Source organism: Echinops telfairi, unplaced genomic scaffold, assembly GCF_000313985.2.
Source record: "Echinops telfairi isolate 266 unplaced genomic scaffold, ASM31398v2 ScPeMD7_18;HRSCAF=68, whole genome shotgun sequence".
Taxonomy (NCBI): domain Eukaryota; kingdom Metazoa; phylum Chordata; class Mammalia; order Afrosoricida; family Tenrecidae; genus Echinops; species Echinops telfairi.
Genome location: NW_022103915.1, coordinates 86,736,477 through 86,745,881, shown reverse-complemented (window position 1 = coordinate 86,745,881; position 9,405 = coordinate 86,736,477).

Sequence of the window (9,405 nt, the reverse complement as noted above, 5' to 3'; positions counted from 1 at the left end):
CAAGGCCCCAAGTGGTGGGGGGGGCGGTGAAGAGCGGCCAGGGACCCCCAAGGACTTTGACTCCTGGGTAAACAGGCGTGGGGGCGGTGTTAGCCTCGCGGGGTGTAGTGGGGGCTCGGGGAGGACGCAGTGTTCCGGGCTGGAACCCAAGAGACCCTGTGGTTTTGGCACTAACCCCGCCCAGTCCCGCCCAGGGAAGGAGGGCAGGTCCGGCTCAGCCTGGCAGAATCGCAAAACCCAGGCGATGGTGTCTTGGAAATGGGGAATATCTCAAGTCCTGGGTGGTTTGCCACCCCACTGTGCTCAACCCCTATGTCCCTCGGGGAGTTGGGGGGAAGCCCCCTGGAATTGATTGATGGAACCAAGGACATTTGAAGTTGCCCTGAGCAAAAAGGATGTCAGATTAAAGTTCCCCCCACCTATCCCTGTCTGCCACCACTACCTACCACCCCCATCATCCACTGGGACACACACTCCTCACAGGGCCCCCAACTACCAACCCCTCCCCACTTCGTCCTGGTTCCTAAGTTGCCATTTCGGGGGCTGGGCACCAGGCCAGTTGGAAACAATGGCTAATGGAACTGGAGCTGCCAACTGCAACGCCTGCACAGACTGCTCCCCCAAGACCCCCAAGTTGCCCTTTCCCCCCTGCCTGGGAACCACCACCCGAAACCCTCCCCCATCCAGCAAACATCAATGCTCCTTTCATCCCCACTTGGCAGGGTCCACTGGAAAGAAGGGGGGCTAAGAGAGAGGAGGTGACCCAAAGGGGAGAGCTGGTCAGATCAAACTCAGCCTTCAACTCCTCCAATTCTAAAGGGCCTCAGAAACGCCCTAATTTGGAGCATACAGGGTTTTCCTCTATTGCTTTCCCTACTCATCCATGACTATTTCCCAGGAAGCAAGAAATCTTGGTTCTTGCCTCTGGAACAGGGAATAAGCCACTGGGATTAGGAGAATAGCAAAGATACAGAGGAAGGAAGAGAGATTTTACAAGGTGCCTTTGAGTCAGAATCCACTTGATGACAGCGGTGGGGAGGGGATGGACTGGGGTGGGGGGACTGGGGAAGAGAGAGAACCTAGACAACCTTTGCCTGTAGCCATGCCTTCTCTGTTGGGTCCAAAGAAATCCTACTTAGAGGGGGAGGGACAGAGACCTGGAAACCTCCAGCATCTAAATTAGTCTCTGGGTCAGAATGACTCAGGGGGAACCTGATAAGGGGCCTAATAGGGGCCTGGGCAGGGAAGAGGTGGGAAATTTCCACTGGGCTCTGTTTTCACCCTAGGCCTAGGGGTCCCAGCCTAATGCTGGCAGAAACGAGGCTGATTCTACTGTAAGGTAGTGTTCTCCTTATTAGGGGAGTTCCTGGCCTGGGTGTGGGTGGCTCAGCTTCCCTCAGGCCTGATGCAGATTCAAGCAAGATTTTCCACTAGGCAGTGTTTTTAAGTCTTTGCTGTGTGCATTTTTAAAATTCTCACTGTGTAGACGACTGGAGGGATTTAAAAGAAGTGTGAGGTCTCATCCAGCCCTCTCTGGAGCTAATGATCAGGAAAGATGTTGAGAGACAAAGAAAGCCAAGAAAAAGTATATATATTATGTATAGTTGTTTAAACATTCAGTTGGTTTGGTAGCAGCCATATCTGACCCTTCTCAAGTGAGAACTCAGATGATGGGGTTAGGCCCATATGATGGGGTTAGAGGGTCCTGAATGAGAACACCTGACAACAAAGTGTGGACTCAGCAATACTTCCAAACAGGTCTGGACCGTTTTCTGAGTATCACATCAACTATGTATATAGTGGTAGCTATATGTGCAGGGTCTATTCTTTCCTCAATTTATGATCAATGCTCTAATATACATATCGACACCAGATCTTCGTCAGTAATTCAGAAGCCCTTACCCTAGGAGGTCTCAGATCTCAGGTCTCAGAACTGTTATCTTCCTGTAATTCAGAGGAGAAAAAGAGAATGGAACCATGAGGTATTTAAGTAGACGAAGGAACTTTCTGTCCAGGCTGAGAGCACACAAAGAAGTTCAGAGACATTTGAGGAAGTTTGGAGATACAAAACTTCCAGAAATACACAAATTATTTTGAACAATTGAATATGAGCTACTGTGTACAAGATGCTCTCTGTGTATTATCTCCCAATCATGGAAGGTAGGTATTTTAGTGTTCCCACTGCACAGATGAGGAAGACCACTCAGCTAGCAAACGACATACCGTATACTTAGATTCAAATCCCCACCTAGATCCATTCCACTCCAGATAAAGTCTATAAGTCCGACATTAGCCAATATGTCTGATACTAGTCCATAAATTCCTCTTTAGACTCATGCAATCACATGCAATGATGCCAAACGCAGGAAAATCAGAGGCCGGTGTTTGGGGAGTCTTGTGGATCCAGCGGGTGGAAGCATCTCAGTGCTGGCTCAGGTCTCCATGTGGCTCCTCCAGCTTTCTGAGGGTGTCTCCTCAACAACAAGGCAGAGCAGAGAGAGAGTGTGGCCCACCTCCAGAGAGAAAGAGAGGACATTCCCAGAACCCTCATGAGAAGGCCACGCCCCCAGGAGGCATTAAGCTGTGACCTGATTGACAGGCTAGACTCCACCCCTTCACTCTTAATGTCCTCAAGTTGACACAGGATGATGTAACTACCACCTATACAAAGATAAAGTCTATATAAATAAAGTCTTTATAAAGTATATAAATAAAGATAAAATACATATAAAGATAAGTTTATGTATAAAGATAAAGTATATGTCACGATAAATTTATATCAAGAAAATGGCTCACACAGTTGGAGAGGCAGGCACGTTCCAAGTCTTTGGGTCAGAGGTCAGGCTGTAGATTTCTTTGTTGTAGGGGCTACTGACTCGGAGATCAGCAGGCTTCTGGCTACAGAGGTCAATGAACTCAGTCAGCAGGTAAGATGGCAGGCTGCTGCTGAACCCCAAGATCAGCAGGTACTACTGAGGCTGCTGGCTCAAGTCCAAAAATGACTAACCAGGTGTAGGATCCAGACCCAGTAAAAAGCAAGCAAACTTTCTTACAGTGTCCCCTTGTATCAGAAGTAGATCACACCCATAAAACCTAAAAAGAAGAATCAGACCACACCCTTGAAGAGTTCTTCTCCAAGGGGAATACTAGGATTTACCTGTCAAACCACAAAGAACCCTGGCCCAGCGAAGCTGACTCAAAACCTTCCCTATCACAGTCTATCTCTTGTCAACTTGGCACCTGTACACAACTCCTTACACCATACATAAGCTTCAAATGAAGACAATTATGAAGTCATACTTGTGCCCGACATGGTACAAGTGACACACATACAACCAGAAACGTATTAACGCCATCTACATCTTACACGTTTTAAGTGAGCAAAAGTCGGTGCCATCGAGTTGATTCTGACGCAGAGCAGCCCTATGGTGCAGCAGAATAAAGCACTGCCCAGAATGCAAAGAAACATCGTAACAACTAAAACAAAAGAAAACAAAACCTCAGTCGAAAAGAAAGTAATAAAAACTTGAAAAAAATGTAAATGGGTCAAAGGGGAGAACAAATGATAAGGAGTTACATTTTAACCTAACTACATCTGCAATTGCCCACTTTCCAATGCGCTCTGTCTGGTAACAAAGCTGTTCACATCCCTGGTCAATGGTCAGCGATGACTCACTGGAGGCTTAATCCCTGTGGACATGCTGTAAACGGATTGTACGCTTTCACTGTCATCCATAACTTTCTGCAAACCAGGTACTCAGAATTTAAACTCTAATGTCGTTCCCTCCTCTGTTCTCGAATTTTATTATTTATATTCATTGGATCACACAGACTAGTGTGCTTATTCCATGTGGACTTAGCTAACACCTCACTTAGATGGCTGCTTGTTTTAAGATACACCTAAAGACCCTTGAAGACTATACTTTCTGATAACTGAGCACCAGCTGAATTCTTCACCACACTTTGTTATAATAATCCTATTTTTCCACAAGCACTGATTGCAGATCCAAGCAAGATGAAATCCTTAACAATTTCAATCTTTTCTCACTTTATCACAGTGTTACCTTTTCGTTCACTTTTGAGAATTTTATTTATATTGAATTGTAGTTCATATTGAAGGTTGCAATCCTTAATCTTCATCAGCAAATATTTCCAGTCCTCCTCACTTTCCATAAACAAGGTTGTGTCATTTGCATTTTGCAGATTGTTAAAAAAGCGTTCCTCTGATCTTAATGCTACATTCTTTTTTCATTTGGTCCAATTTACTGGGTTACTTGTTCAGCATACAAATTGGTGGGAAGATACAACCCTGATACACACCCTTCCTGATTTAAGCCATGCAGTATTTCCTTGTTCTGTTTGAATGACTGCCCCTTTCCTGGTCCAGGTGCAGGTTCCCCTGGAACACAATGAGGTCCCTGGAATCTCCACTCTTCCCAATGTTGTCTGTGGTTTGTTGTAACCCACACAGTCAAATGCTTTTGCATAGTCAATAAAGCACAAGTAAATATATTTCATGTATTGTGCTTTCAACCAAGATCCATCTGACAAGCGGTGATATCCCTTGTTCCATATCCTCTTCTGAATCCAGGTAAAACTTCCTGAAGCTCCCTATTCACTGTTGCAAGCATTTTTTTTAAATCATTTTATTGGGGGCTCGTACAACTCTTAGCACAATCCATCCATCCATCCATTGTGTCAAGCACATTTGTACATTTGTTGTTGAAAGCATTTTTTAATGATCTTCGGCAAAAATTTACTTGCATGTGATATATTAAAAGTACTGCTCAATAATTTTCACACTCTGTTGCGTCACCTTTCTTTGGCATGGATACAAACATGGATCTCTTCCAATCAATTTTCCAGGTAGTTGTCCTGAAAATTTCTTGGCATAGGTGAGTGAGTGCTTCCAGGGTTTCAGCAACTTCTGTCAGTTCCTGGACATTTGTTTTTTTTCCTAATGCCTTTAGTAAAGCTTGGACTTCCTCCTTCAGTGCCATTGGTTCTTGATAATATGCTACCTCTTGAAATGGTTGTATGTCAATCAATTATTTTTGATTTAGTGACCCCATGAATTCCTCCCATCTTCTTTGATACTTCCTGCATCGTTCATTATTTTGCCCATATAATTTTTTAATATTGCAATTCGGGGCTTGAATTTTTCTTCAGTTCTTTCAGCTTAAGATATGCTCAGCATGTTCTTCCTGTTTGACCTTCTCACTCCAGGGTTTTGCACATTTCATTACTATACTTCACTTTGTCTTCTTGAGCTGCCCATTGGAATTTTTCTTTCCAGCTCTTTTATTTCATCATTCCTTCCATTTGCTTAGCTGCTCTACATTCAAGAACAGTTGTAAAAAAGAGAAAGAACAGGTTTCAGAGTCTCTTCTGACATCCACTTTGATCTTTTCTGTCTTATTTTTTTAATGACTTTTGCCTTCTATGACTTCTTGCTTTGTATGGTGTTCTTTGATGTCATCCCACAGTGCATCAGGTCTTCTCTCAGTGTTCAATGTGTCAAACCTGTTCTTAAAATAGTCTCTAAATTCAGATGGGATATACTTCAAAAGTCATATTTTGTCTTTCATGGACTTGATTTGATTTTCTTCAGCTTCAATCTGAACTTACAGATGAGCAATTGATTGTCCCGTAATCAGCTTCTAACCTGATATGGAGTTCTCCATACTCTCTCCCCACTGACAGAGTCCATTTGATGCTTGTGTTTTCCATCTAATAAGATCTGTGTGTGCAGCCATTACCTATGTTGTTGAAAAATATATTTGCAGTGAAAATCCCTTGTTCACGCAAAATTCTATCATGCAATTGACACGTTTGTTTCTATTCCCAAGTCCACAGTGCTTTCCAACTTCTTTCCCTACTTCTTTGCTTCCAATTGTATTTATTTATTTATTTATCATTATAGCATGATTGCATGTTTGGTAATTTCAGATCAAAGAAGTTGGTAGAATTAGCTTTAGTGGTTGATGTGTAAATGTTAATAACAATATTTCTAACTGGGTTTCCTTGAGTGCATATAGACCTTACGGTAGTACAGACAGCATTGTACAAGGGGGTACCCCCCAAACAAAAACCCAGAAAATTTTTTCAAGGCTATGTGTTTAAATTTTCTTTAGAAAACAACCTTATCATCTTCAAAGTATTCTCCATTATATTTAATACATTTGTCAAATCTGTTATTCCATTCTTTGAAACATTTTTCACACTCATCTGTTGGATGGCTGACAGCACCTCCCTCATTTTTTCCTTCACCTCTACTACATTGTCAAATCACTGTCCTTTCATATCCCTCTGCATTCCCGGAAACAAAACATCACATGAAGCAAGGTCAGGTGAGTCAATGCGTGGGGCAAGAGAGGCATGCTGTTTTTGTGTGCACTGAGATGGTTGCTTGAACAGGTGCATTGTCATGGTGGCAAAACCAGTCCCCTATCTGCCACAAATCAGGCCCTTTTGTTGCACACTGTTACACAATCTTTTCAGAGCCTCTAAATAGAAAGCTTGATTAACCTTCTGACCTGGTGGAATGAACTCCAAATTTACTACAAGTCGACATTTTTGTCCATTCGAGAAGTTGACAGACATCCAGAACGAGATATGACATCAATCGACATTTCACCTCTTTTAAAACAAGAAAACCACTCGTAAACTTGAGTTTTTCCCATAGCACAGTCCTTGTAAGCTGCGTTGACATCACAACTGTTTCTGCAGCATTTTTCCCAAGCAAGAAACAAAATTTCACAGCAGCACACTCTTCTCTTAAATCAGCCATTACAAAAGATGAGGTTCAAGCGAAACTGCTTTTACAAAAAGATGCACTGTGACCAGAGAGAACCTTCCCAGGCGACGACACTGGGTGCACTGACTCAGAATGGGTTGCTCAATGCTCGCCTGATGGGAAAAATGCATAACTAAGAAAGCAATTCCGGTTTTGGGGGCGATACCTCCTTGTACTGCAAGATAGATCTTGAAATGTCCTTTTTGACTAGTGGTGGAGGCATACATACAAGGAGGAAATACTCATAACAATTAGAGCCCTCATTTCTGCAACTAATTATGTGGCCATAACCCATATTTCGCACTACCTTCTTCTACACCTTTAGAAACACAGGGCAGCTCTGACCTGTCCTGGAAGGTTACTATGAGTCAGTATCAACTCGATCCCAGTGAGTTGGGTTTTGATTTTCTTCTGCCATTTCATATCCCTTTCCTTTCAGCAAGCACCTTGACCAATTGTGATTCTTTAGCTTGTGGGATGGGCCAAACCTTCATTCCTGACGAGTCTGGACCATTCCTCGTCATGCTGGAATTGAGTCGCTATCATTTAGCATTGACTTTAATCACAGGACACAGTATCACTGAGTTGCTTTACAAAATCTTCTGGATCTCAGATCTATGCTTCTTTACTTCCCTTAGGTAATATCGATTTGATTTCCCCTTGGTAATCAGGATCAATCGCAACACCCAATACAGAGGAGCCCAAAGTGACTAGAGAGAACTCTTAGCTTGTGGTTCACTGGAATCAGCATCGTGTCTTTCAGTGCAATTATTTCTCCCTTTGGAACTAAGACTTCCAGACCTGAAGAGCAGAGGGTTGTAGAGGCAGGAATAAAAATGTTGTGAATGGATTACTAGAATTAATACTTGTAGTGCCATTTCCACCCCTTTGGTTCCTGGACCCATGAATTCAAGCTATTGAAGCATATATAGTCTCCTGGAGAACATTCCCTCCAGCCCTGCAAGGTCTTGCCACCTAGTTTGCCCCTTAGTTATATCATTAGAAGGCCATTCCATCATTCTATCAAGCCAGCTGCCTCACAATGATGCAGGACATGCACCATTCACAAGACCAGTGAATTCCATGAGCATGGGCCTATTGCCACACGTCATTTGTTAATGGAGTGCTGCTGTGCACATCCAATTTTATGGAGTTGTGAGTCAGGCCACACACAATTCATGACAAGATGCTCAGGCTGCATGGTAACTTAGTGACCCATGGTTAGCCTTTCAGTCTCTCCTAAGGCCCAGTAACAAGGCAGAAGCTATTTCGGAAAAGGAGAGGAATTACCTGCATACATTGGCATGGCTGTGATGCAAAATCCTAAGGATCTATGCTGTCATTTACCAATGGGGGCCTGCCAAAGATTCCAAACTGCATCTCTATCTGCTACGGACACTTCAAACACAATTGAATCAACTGCATCAAGTGGCCCAAGTGCCAGAGTCGCTTGCACGGTAGCCTGTGCCTGTTGCAGAGCCTGCTCTTGTTCTAGGCCCCCCTCAACACTAGAAGCTTTTTTAATCACTTGATTAATTAACCTTGATTAAGGTTGGAATGGTACACCCATATGAGGCCCACCAGGCATGGGACTTACTTTTTGTGAAGCAAACAAAATGCAATAACATCAATTCACTTCAATAGAAATACTTTGGCATGTCCCTAATCCCCTTGAAACTCCACTAATATGAAAGTGGTGACTTTTTGTGGGGTTAAGTTCCCATTCCTACATATGTTTTACTAATAAGTTTAGGGTCATCGATACTTCTTCCTTATTCGGTCAAATCAGCATAATGTCATCGATCTAATGGATCAATGGGATATTTTGTGGAAGGGAAAGTCCACAAGAATCCCTGAAGACTAAATTATGCTGGAGAGCTTATATACCCTCAAATTAGGATGGTGAGGTTTACTGCTGGTCTTGCCACCTGAAGGCAAACTGCTTCTGGTGATCCGTTGACCTTGAAACTGAAAAGAAAGGTCACATCAATAGCTGCGTACCAGGTACCTGGAGATGTATTCATTGTCTCAAGCAATGAAACCACACCTGACACAGCAGCTGCAACTGAAGAAAGTATCTGGTTAAATTGACAATAATTCACTATCTTTCTTAAACATCTTTTTTTAACCACAGGCCAAACGGGCACGTTAAAGGGGATGTGGTGGGAATCACCCTTCCGGCATCCTCCGAGTCCTCGGTGATGGCACCAATCTTTGCAGGCCTTCCAGGAATGGGCTTTTCCTTTCATTTTACTTGTTTCCTAGGAGGAAAGGTTTTGCATTTGGTCTTTTCCGCCATAATAACCCTTACTCCACATTTCAGTTATCCAATATAGGGGTTCTTCCAATCTACTTCAATTATGCATTCTGCAACTGGGAGAATAGTTCAAGATGGATTCAGGGACCCGCTGGACGCACTGTAAGATGGACCTGAGCGAAGATTTCATTAGGAACTTAGCCTGCTTATTATGCCCCGTTCTGATTGGTGGGCTACAGTGATATTGTGAGTCTCTTGGAATTAGTGTCTCTTCAAAGCCAGTGTTCAATAGTCTCCCCTCAAAATCTGATTACTTCCTTTTCCCCAACTCTTAAAAAAGGTCACAGATAAC